Source organism: Balaenoptera musculus, chromosome 14 (assembly GCF_009873245.2).
Source record: "Balaenoptera musculus isolate JJ_BM4_2016_0621 chromosome 14, mBalMus1.pri.v3, whole genome shotgun sequence".
In the NCBI taxonomy this organism is placed as follows: Eukaryota; Metazoa; Chordata; class Mammalia; order Artiodactyla; family Balaenopteridae; genus Balaenoptera; species Balaenoptera musculus.
In genome coordinates, this window is record NC_045798.1 from 53624287 (window position 1) to 53636698 (window position 12412).

The window sequence follows — 12412 nt, forward strand, 5'->3', positions numbered from 1 at the left end:
GAGAACAAAGTGAGTGTCCAAATTCACCATAGACCCCCAACACTAACTCCAGAAAATTTTGTTTCAACCATTCTAATAAATGTGCAGTGGTATCTCATCATGATTTTTATTTATATTTCTCTAATGACTAATAATATTGAACACCTATTATGTGTTTATTTTCCATTTATATATATCTTTTGGTGAATTATCTTCTCAACTCTTTAGCCCATTTATTAATTGTGTTGTTTTTTTTATTTTATGAGTTTGGGAGTTGTTTGTATATTCTGGATAAAAATCCTCTGTCAGATATGTGATTAGCAGATACTTTGTCACAGTTGGTTACAAGTCTTTTTTTTTTTTTTCATCTTTATTGAAGTATCATGTACATACCATATAATGTATCAATTTTCAGTTTACAATTTAATAATTTTAAATAAATTTCCAGAGTTGTGCAACCATTCCATTACTACATTCCAGTTTTAGAATATTTCCATCATCTAAAAAGATCTCTGGTGAACTTTACTGTTAATATTCATTTCCATTCCCATACCCAAATAGAACAAAGCTACTTTTTGTTTCTATAGATTTGCCCAATTCTAGACATTTCATATAAATTTAATCATGCAATATGCAGTCTTTTTTTTTTTTTTTTGGTCTGGATTCTTTCACTTAGGATAATGTTATTGAGATTTATCTACATTGTAGCATCTATCAGCACTTCATTCCTTTTTATTACCGAATAGTATTCTACTGTGTAGTCATACCACATTTTATTCTGTTCACCAGTGATGCACATCTGGATTGTTTTATTTTAGGATTATTATGAGTAATGCTGCTATGAACATTCATGTGCAAATATTGAGGTAGAACTATTTCATTTCTCTGGGTAAATATCTAGGAGCGGAATTACTCAGTTGTATTGTAACTCTACTTTTGACAATTTCAGGAGCCATCAAACTATTTCCCAAAGAGGCTGCACCATTTTAGGTTTCAGCCAGCAATGTATGGAACTTCCATTTATCCATAACTTTTCTAACACTTATATTGTCTTTCTTTTTTTGGTTTTGGTTTGTATTTTTTATTAACCATACTCGTGGGTGTGAAGTGTTATCTCATTGTGGCTTTAATATGCATTTGCATAATGACTAATGATTTTGAATATCTGTTTTTATATTTATTGGCCATTCATTTTCTTCTTTGGAGAAATGCCTATTCAACTCTTCTAACCATTTTTAATTGAATTGTTTATGTTCAGAGCTCTTTCTTAACTCCATTATGACGAGTAAAGACTCCATAATCTGGACCCTTTAATTTCTAACAATAATCTTGTTGACCCCACATACCCACATAAAAAAAATAAACAAAAACTAACTTTGTATACAGCATGTAAACCCTTTAAAATCCTTTTAGGACCTGACTAATATAATAAATTCATATATGCATTTGATTTAATTACGGGTCTTGGCTTTTCACTCCACAGACATAGTGTTCATTACACAATGTGCAGAAAGGTTGTAATCCAGATGGAGTCTATATGCCCAACTTAGAAGAATGTACTGAAAGTAAGCAGTCATTTCTTAGTCTGGTGTATGTGTTTCCAGTTTAGTAATCCCCAGGAAAATGCTTTGCAAAATAACTTCCTCAGCATTCCCAAAGATTATTTCTGCTTTCATGTGGAATTTCCTCTATATTCAAATTATACCACCTGTCATAAATAGGTTTTCATTTTTCTGTAATATCTATCTTACCTTTGAATTAAAACATACACACAATTATTCGCATCCATATATACACACTGAATTCTTATGCTACTAGACTGTAATCTCCCTTAGGGCAATGGACATGATTGTTTTAGTCCAACATGTATTCCTTGAATCTAAGGGAATACCTGTCAAAAGTAGGCACTCAATAAATATTTGTTGGATGTGGGAGCAAATGAATAGCTGCAAGGCAGATTTTCTAGGGATCCAAGTCCACCACTTATTCCAGTCCATGCCAGTCTCTACCTTTTGTTCTCTCCACCACATTGAGTACTTTCATATCTGGCTGGCGTATAATTGTGCTCTACTGAAACCTGTGAGTATGAAGCCTTAATTTTCACAACAGAGTTATAAATTATTTGAATGCTGGAATCTGAGGTATCCCTGAAATGAGGAATCCTTCTCTTGTGTCTCTAATAACCTTCATAATTGCTGTCATTAACTACAACCTGTAAATATAAAGATAACACTGAAAGTCAATTTAAAGAATGCTAGGATGATGCCCCAGTAGCTCCATCACAACACACTGGTTGCTAGTCCTATTTTAATCTTATGCATGAATACTCCCAACAAGTCTTGGTCCTGATTCTAGCCAGTCTTGGTCCTAATGCTATAACTAAGCTTGCATTTTGAATTCTAACTTCAGCACCCAGGTTCTTATTTTGGTAGCTCAGTGATGCTGTTCTTCCATGCTTGTTATACTGTTTCTACTTGCTAGGCATTGTCGTGACCCAATTTATGGCATCTACTAGTTATCCTACTTAGTCTTGCTTGAAAGAGCAGATGCCTTTCGCACATCATCAGGATATGAGCACCTTATCCATGGGACCTGCTCCTCCAGTTTCCTGTAGCTCAGACCTCCCATATCCCTTCCACTATTCCTTTGTCTGTCTGGTCTAGAGGATTCCATTGCTCCCTCAGCCTGACAGGTCACCAGAGTCCTAATTTTGACCCTCCTCTTGTGTCTTCCACAACTGTTAGAAGAGGGCTAAATTTTTGGTAACCCAAATTATAATATTTATTGCTGGATAATTACTATTTTAAAACTCTTGACAGTCCTCTTTCTTTTTTTCTTTGTCTTTAAAAGACTTCAAAAAGATCTGCAAAAATCAGAGATCCCATCCTTTTCTTAAGCAGTCCTGTGTTTCAGAGTCCTTTCCAAGGTATATGAGTCCTCAAAGCTGGGAGTATGAATGCCAAAGAACACATGATGGGAAGATGTTTATGCAAGCTAGGGTGAGAGCTTTGCAGCTCAAAATACTGTCTTCACATCCTGCTGAAAAAACACCACTCTGACCCTGAAGCAACGATTTTCTCTCCAACATAAAGAGTTCTGTGATTAGAACTGCCCTCATTTGCTGCAAATACCTTTTTTCAAAGGATTTTGGTGTGCCTCATATTTAAGCATTATTCATGTTAGCAGAGAAATTAAATTCCTCAAATCCTATTTAAGGCTGGGGATGGGGGGATGGAGAGCAGGGGGATTTGCCCAAAAATGCTAAAGTAGAAAACAGAGAGCATGACTTGTAGCTGTTCAGCTCTGTCTTAAACAAGAAAACAAATCTCCTAACCGGCTAACGCCAAACACCCTTCACTTGGTTCCCATGGCAACACTTCTAGCCTCTGGTGCCCACGATATCTCTAATGCTTCCGACTAGTTGGATTCATTGGCACCTGGTCTCCTTGCCAGCTTTTGACAAAACTTATTAGAATGAGACTCTTTTCCTATAGCACCAGTGGGAGAAGAAAGCAAACACATTTAGTTCACTGGAGATCTCTTTCAACTCCCAGTCAAGCCAGCATCTTAGGCTTCCTAAGGAGGAGAGTTCTCTCCTGGGCTCACTGTGTCCTGCACGCAGACATGCTCACCCTGACTTACATGTTGAAACAGTGACATGGAAGTGTGGGCCGCTCTGAAAAGCTGTCCTTGCCCAGGGTCTTTGTTTTAGTCTATGATACCCAGGTTTCTGATGCTTTGCAAGGGAAGGAAAGAGTTAGTCCAAGGAATAGGTGTTTTGATCCTTCAGGTACCATCAGCCAATGGGAGCAGCCACTGGTGATGTAATGCTCTTAACTCCTCCAGCTTGAGGACTTAGGGTGGGGATTTGTGGGGTTTGGATTTTCTCTGGCCTATATTGAATTAGATTTTTCTATCCAGCTATTTATGTCCTGTCACTTAAGTTCAGGTTTTCTCGAGAACACAAGAATGTGGCATTTAAGACAGGATTCAGAGTAGAGCCAGACAAGCTGGATAAAACAGCATGTGTGACAGCAAACGTTTTGCTTATAATCCAGTGTTGTGGTTTTATGTGGCTTCCTGAGAGAGAGTATCAAGAGACCCTTTGCCTCCTTCAACCTGAGCTGACCCCAAACTTGAAGCAGCATAGATTCCTTGATATCATTTCATACTTTCATTTCTTCAATTCAGTTCACAATTACCTATTAAAACTCTCTGGTGCTGAGAAACAGCCAGTGATCCTGGAGTTCTAAGGTGACCAACCATCCCAGTTTACTCCTGACTGGGGGATTTCCCGGAAGCAGGACTTCCAGTGCTAAAATTGGGAAAGTTCCAGGTAAACTGATTTAATTATTTACCCAAAGTAAAGAATATAATAAATGTTTTGGGGGTGAATGACGAAATTAGAATAAACTTTGTTGAGTAGAAAAATTCAGGGTCAAATGGAGACATGTAGTACCCTTTAAGTCTAATAAATTTATTCCCCTTGTAACCTATGATTTAAAATACATGTTCAATATTGGTTTAATGGTGATAGAAACAAACTGACTTTTTTAAAAGAGTGTTTACCTCTTTTCATAGGTTTGTAGCTTTTACACTTACTATCCTCGTATCTTTTCATTTGTGCTTCCCAAAGTAAATTTTTACTTGCAAAAGGAAATTAGTGAATGTTGGGGGGATTTACTGAAGATTTCATTGGGGGAATAAAGAAAGGGATTTATATTGCATTTCAGTGAAAAATAAAGTTACATTTGTTATTTTGCCTGTTTCTTTTCTTGCTCACGCAGAAACAAGGTCACTTGTCCTGTTTCCAGAGGTTTTCAGAGCCAGAACCTCCATAAGAATACTGCACCATTTATCCCTTATTTGTGTGAAATAATTAGCTTTTTCATTATTTCTTTCTCCAAACTTATGTAACCCTACCAACTAAATATATTTAAGAATGTGAAAGACATTATATTTAGGAAGTAGATTTTGTTTTTACTCAGTAAACACAGGATTTGCCAGTAGCTAAGAGTAAACACTTTTAGAAGAAAGCTAGCATTATAAAAATATTTTTAAATTAAATTCAGGATAATAGTATATTTCTTAACTGAGCAGTAGGAACAATTTATATTTCTACACACACATACACACATGGATCTGAGTGAGGCAACCAGAGTTAATTGACAACATAATTCCCATTTATCTCACTCATGATTAAACACAATGCAGAAGGGATTCAGGCAGTTGGCTGGCTGGCTCATGCCAATGACTGGTTCTCCACAGATCCTATATCCTCAGAGGACTTATAAATTATTCTGGAGTTAATGCATATATATGTAGTGGTTGAAGGATCATACACATCAACATGTGAACTTAAGATGAGCAGTAGCAATAGTGATGTCTGACATAAACGACAAGACTATTGAGGACTCCAGAGGTAAGAGAATTCATGGAGGGTGTCAGAGTTTAACTGGGCTTTGAAAATTGAGAACAACTTTGTGAAAATTATTAAACTATACACTAGTAATGTATGCATTATATTTTATATTTAATAAAAATTTAAGAAATATTGAATTGAAAATTTAATGAGATATACATATTACAATATATCTATTACAATTAATAGCAGTTTCTTGCTCCATACTTCCCCACCTTAATTCTAATATTATGTATTTTAGTTGTTTCTTCAGTTATTTAATGCTATTTTCCTAAATGACAAATTTATACTCCTATTTCCTGATTTTTAAAGTTTTTCTCTCTTGACTTACTACTCTGTTGCAAAAAGGTTTAACACTTGTACTACCTCCATCACACACACACAATTCCATTTCTTTTGTGTCATATTTTCTTCTTTGAATATATAATTGTGTTTTTTCATTTTCTTTACTTTTTCCTAAGTATCATTAATCTGTCTCTGAAATCTGTGTCAGAGATGTAAAACATCTTTAACTTTTGTCTCATTAAGATGAATTTATTTTATAAAATAGCAGTGACATATTTTCCTTGGAGACTTCCTTTCTGGAATCTTGTGTTCAACAGCTACTCTCTGAAATCTTTATTTTCTGGTCTGACTTCACAGTTGTCTTCATGGGATCTCTGTCACTATTACTCTATGAATTTTTCTCCATATTTGTTTTGTTGCCAAGATCCCAAGTACTACTTTCTTTAATAACTGACTTTGTGGAAACATTTTCTTTTGTTTCCTTCTATATTTTAGAGTCATCTTGTAAATTTCTGCAAAAAGCTTACTGAGGTTTTGATTAGGATTGCATTAAATATATAGGTTAGTTGGAAAGAAACTGACATCTTGATAATATTAGGTCTTCTAATTTATAAATATGAAATAAGTCTATAATTATTTTGGTATTAGATTTTTTTATCAGTGTTTTATAGTTCCAGCATACACATCTTTGACATATTTCATTAAGTTAAGCAAAATGAGAAGACAGAGAAATATGCAGCAGATGAAGGAGCAAGTAAAAACCTACCACAACAAACAAATGAAGAGGAAATAGGTAGTCTACCTGAGAAAGAATTCAGAGTAATGATAGTAAAGATGATCCAAAATCTTGGAAACAGAATGGAGAAAATACAAGAAACGTTTAACAAGGACCTAGAAGAACTGAAGAGCAAAGAGTGATGAACAACACAATAAATGAAATTAAAAATTCTCTAGAAGGAATCAATAGCAGAATAACTGAGGCAGAAGAATGGATAAGTGGCCTGGAAGATAAAATAGTGGAAATAACTACTTCAGAGCAGAATAAAGAAAAAAGAATGAAAATAATTGAGGACAGTCTCAGAGACCTCTGGGACAACACTAAACGTACTGACATTAAAATTATAGGGGTCCTAAAAGAGGAAGAGAAAAAGAAAGGGACTGAGAAAATACTTGAAGAGATTATACTTGAAAACTTCACTAATAAGGGAAAGGAAACAGTCAATGAAGCACAGGAAGGACAGAGAGTCCCATACAGGATAATCCAAGGAGAAACACGCCAAGACACATATTAATCAAACTATCAAAAATTAAATACAAAGAAAAATATTAAAAGCAGCAAGGGAAAAACAACAAATAACATACAAGGGAATCCCCATAAGGTTAACAGCTGAACTTTCAGCAGAAACTCTGCAAGCCAGAAGGCAGTAGGAGAAAATATTTAAAGTGATGAAAGTGGAAAACCTACAACCAAGATTACTCTACCCAGCAAGGATCTCATTCAGATTCTAGAGAGAATTTAAAACTTTTACAGACAAGCAAAAGCTAAGAGAATTCAGCACCACAAAACCAGCTTTAAAACAAATGCTAAATGAACTTCTTGAGGCAAGAAACACAAGAGAAGGAAAAGACCTACAAAAACAAGACCCAAACAATTAAGAAAGTGGTAATAGGAACACACATATTGATAATTACCTTAAATGTAAATGGATTAAATGTTCCGAACAAAAGACAGACTGACTGAATGGAGACAAAAACAAGACCCATATATAGGCTGTCTACAAGAGACCTACTTCAGACCTAGGGATGCATAAAAACTGAAAGTGAGGGGTTGGAAAAATATATTCCATGCAAATGGAAATCAAAAAAAACTGGAGTAGCAATTCTCATATCAGGCAAAATGGACTTTAAAATAAAGACTATTGCAAGAGACAAAGAAAGACATTACATAATGATCAAGGGATCAATCCAAGAAGATATAACAATTGTAAATATTTATGCACCCAACATAGGAGTACCACAATATATAAGGCAAATGCTAACAGCCATAAAAGGGGAAACTGACAGTAACACAATCATATTAGGGAACATTAACACCCCACTTTCACCAATAGACAGATCATCCAAAATGAAAATAAAAAAGGAAACACAAGCTTTAATTGATACATTAAACAAGATGGATGTAATTGATATTTTTAGGACACTGCATCCAAAAACAACAGAATACACTTTCTTCTCAAGTGCTCATGGAACATTCTCCAGGATAGATCATATCTTGGGTCACAAATCAAGCCTTGGTAAATTTAAGATAATTGAAAATTGTATGAAGTGTCATTTCTGACCACAGTGCTATGAGACTAGATATCAATTAAAGGAAAAAAAAAAACTGTAAAAATACAAACATATGGAGGCTAAACAATGAACTACTAAGTAACCAAGAAATCAAAGAGGAAATCAAAAATTACCTAGAAACAAATGACAATGAAAACACAATGACCCAAAACCTATGGGATGCAGCAAAAGCATTTCTAAGAGGGAAGTTTATAGCAATACAATCCTACCTCAAGAAACAAGAAACATCTTAGATAAACAACCTAATCTTACACCTAAAGCAATTAGAGAAACAACAAAAGAAACCCCCAAAGTTAGCAGAAGGAAAGAAATCATAAAGATCAAATCAGAAATAAATGAAAAAGGAATGAAGGACACAGTAGCAAAGATCAATAAAACTAAAAGCTGGTTCTTTCAGAAGATAAACAAAATTGATAAACCATTAGCCAGTCTCATCAAGCAAAAAAGGGAAAGGACTCAAATCAACAGAATTAGAAATGGAAAAGGAGAAGTAACAACTGACACTGCAGAAATACAAAGGATCATGAGAGATTACTACAAGCCACTCTATTCCAATAAAATGGACAACCTGGAAGAAATGGACAAATTCTTAGAAAAGCACGACCTGCTGGGACCAAACCAGGAAGAAATAGAAAATATAAGCTGACCAATCACAAGCACTGAAATAGAAACTGTGATTAAAAATTTTCCAACAAACAAAAGCCCAGGACCAGATGGCTTCACAGGCAAATTCTATCAAACATTTAGAGAAGAGCTAAGACCTTTCCTTCTCAAAATCTTCCAAAATATAGCAGAACGAAGAACACTCCCAAACTCATTCTATGAGTCCACCATCACCCTGATACCAAATCCAGAAAATGATGCCACAGAAAAAGAAAACTACTGGCCAATATCACTGATGAATATGGATGCAAATATCCTCAACAAAATACTAGCAAACAAAATCCAACAACATAATAAAAGGATCATACACCATGATCAAGTGGGGTTTATCTCAGGAATGCAAGGATTCTTCAATATACTGAAATCAATCACTGTGATACACCATATTAACAAACTGAAGGAGAAAAACTGTATGATCATCTCAATAGATGCAGAAAAAGCTTTGACAAATTCAAAACCCATTTATGATAAAAACTCTCCAGAAAGTAGGCATAGAGGGAACTTACCTAAACATAATAAAGGCCATATATGACAAACCCACAACCAACATCGCTCTCAATGGTGAAAAACTGAAACCATTTTCACTAAGTTCAGGAACAAGACAAGGTTGCCCACTCTCACCACTATTATTCAACATAGTTTTGGAAGTGTTAGCTTTGGAAGTATTTGAAATACCTTGGAAGTATTTTTTTGTCTAGTAAGTGCTTTTTTTAATCTAAAATTATTTTTTTTTTCTTTTTCATATCTTCTAATTCTTGGCTAAGACATTCTATTTTTCAAACATGTTTATAATTGCATGGAATATTTTGATAGCTGCTTTAAAATCTTGTAAATAATTCCAACATCTGTCTCATCTCTGTGTTGATATGTGTTGATTGTCTTTTCTCATTTGAGTTGAGATTTTCCTGGTTCTTGATATGGCAGGTAAACTTGGATTTTATTCTGGGTATTTTTAGTATTACATATGAGGGTCTAGTTTTTATTTTAATATAATATTGAAGCAGGCAATCAATCTATTTAGTTCTAGAGCACTTATATTGTTGTACTTTTGTTGAATGTGGTTCAATTGTCAATTGGGTTTTCAAAGTCTTGCAGTTTTTCAGGTCTGTCTAGTTTGTATGATATCCAGATGCTAATCTGAAACTTGGGCAGTGTTCCATACTGTGGTTGAGTTCTCACAACTTTTGCTGTGTTGATGCTGGTGTATTTCACCATGAGATGCTCGGGTTTTTGCTTAGAACTTTATACACAAATTTAAAGAATCCTTTTCATTAGCTTTTCCTCTCCATAATCCACACCACACACTGTATCAATGAAAGCAGATGGGGTACTAAATGAAAGCACATGAGATTGTTATTTGCTTAATTTTAAGCAAAGATAGACAATGGGTTTTTTCTCCCCATTTAAAGAGAGGAAGGGGAGCAGTCTCTGTTGGCCTTAGTGTACTAGAAATTATCAACAGGGCTCTGACCCAGGGCCCCTGAAGCAACAAGCGGGATGACATGGGATCATTCTTCTTTCTCATTCTTTGCTTAGAGAAAATGGGCTTTTCTGCAACATCTTTTCATCAGTTTCCATTGGCATTCATGGATTATGGACTGCTCTATCACTCCCAATGGGATATATATAGCAGGGATTGACAAACTATGAGTTTTAGGCCAAATCTGACACATTATCTGGTTTTGTAAATAAAATTTTATTGGAAAGCAGTCGTGCTTTTTTGCTGCAAAGGAAGAATTGAGTAGTTTTGACAGAGACAACGTGGACTGTAAATATGAAAGTGTTTACTATCTGACATTTAATAATAAACATTTCCTGACTGCTGATATATAGAAAGAAAAAAATAGAAAGAAAATATGAAAAAAGGGGTAAGAAATTTGATGAAACTCATCACTTAATTTTCCTTTGAATCTTGATTTTCATAGATAGACTACTTTATTTTCTGCACCTTTCAGAGTATTTTGATCAATGTTTTATATTTTTTCCAGGGTTATACTTTAATTAGTGGGAGGGATCGGGGGTTGTGCTTAGTTCATTTTTTCTGGAATTAGAAGTCCATGAGTTTAATTTTAATGGTTTATACAGATAACTTCAGTCATGTACATTTACAACAGGCTTCAAAGAATTTCCACAAATAGTTTATCATAAAAATGAATAGCTCATAGTAAAATATAATAAACCAGCAAAATCTGGGAAGTTAGCATGAATAGGGCAGTACGGTGTCTGGATTTTTCTTGATCTCACCTAAGAACAGGGAAACAAGCTAGTAAAAGTGAAAACTCATAGATAAAATTTATGTGAAAGCTAGTCAACAGGTTTTCATATATACTCCAAATTACAAGACTTTAAGGGCAAATCACCAATAGTTACAAGAACTACACAGTATCATACAAAGTTATTATGAAGTAAAAGAGATGAAGGAGTAGTATAAAATCTCTCCAGTGAGTAAAACAATGCCACAAAGGCATACCTAATACATATATGACAACTATAATGTACTATTTTTAAATTTGCTAAAATATATTGATAAAATTAAATAAGACATGGAAGAACATAAATCAGAATGATAAAAATTCAGAAGTTGGTGACAGAATTTAAGAATTCCAAAGCAAAGTAAATATTAGTTTAGAAATTAAGATGAAAGTAGATGGAACACTAAGTAAATGAAAATGACAAATAATACCTTTAGAAAAAATTTAAATATAAAGAAATTGAAAGTGAGATTAAAAAAAAACTTTTCAAGAAAGTGAAAAATTGAAGACAGGCACAGAAGATCCAAAGTATTTATAATGGGAGGTCCTGGAAAGAAAACCAAGGCAAGAAAAGAGAACAAATATTAAAATCTATTGTTCAAGAAAAGTTTCTGAAATGAAGATTTGAAAATACTGAAGAAAATAACATGTACTTGATAATATTGAATGACCAGCAGCAAGATGTATTCTACTTACAACATTGGTCTTTAAAGAAAAAGAATAAAAAAATACTCTGGATATCTAAGAAATCAAGGGCGTATGAATAATAAGGAAAATAAAATCAGTTTGCTATCAGACTTTTTTATAGTAATGTTTTATGCCAAAAAAGCTATTAACATACTTAAGATATTTAAGGGGAGGAAATGTGAGTCGAAGATTTTATATCCAGTAAAATTGATGTTCAAATATAAAGTCACATATAAGAAATTATCATCATAAAAAGCTCAGAGAAAATTGTTGTTTCCTAAGGAATTTACTAAACATCAAGCTTCAGACAACCAAAATGATTAAAAAGTCATTGGTATGGAAAAAATATATACATAGAAGCAATATAAGGGGAAATACCAGTATTATTTTACAAGGTATTTCTAGATCAGTAGTAAGCATTTCTGGAATTCAGATTGTGGTCTTGAAATACTATCATCTCCCATTGAAAGAAATGGGGACTTCATGGAGAAATGGCTGAAACTAGAATGTTTATTCTGGAATTTCTTGTCATTTGATAGCAAGAAAGCTATTAAAGTCTTCTAGAGTTATGTGCAAAAGACTCAGAAAACAACTTTTAACTATATATACAGGCCAAATATGGGACAATTTGAACTGTAATAGAGATATCAATTTTAATAAATTGAAACTAATACATGTTTAAATCCATGAGTTAGTAATATATTTTCAAAAATATATAATTAGTCATCTGAGGATAAAATGAATTCAATATATTATATAAAAATTATAAATGAGA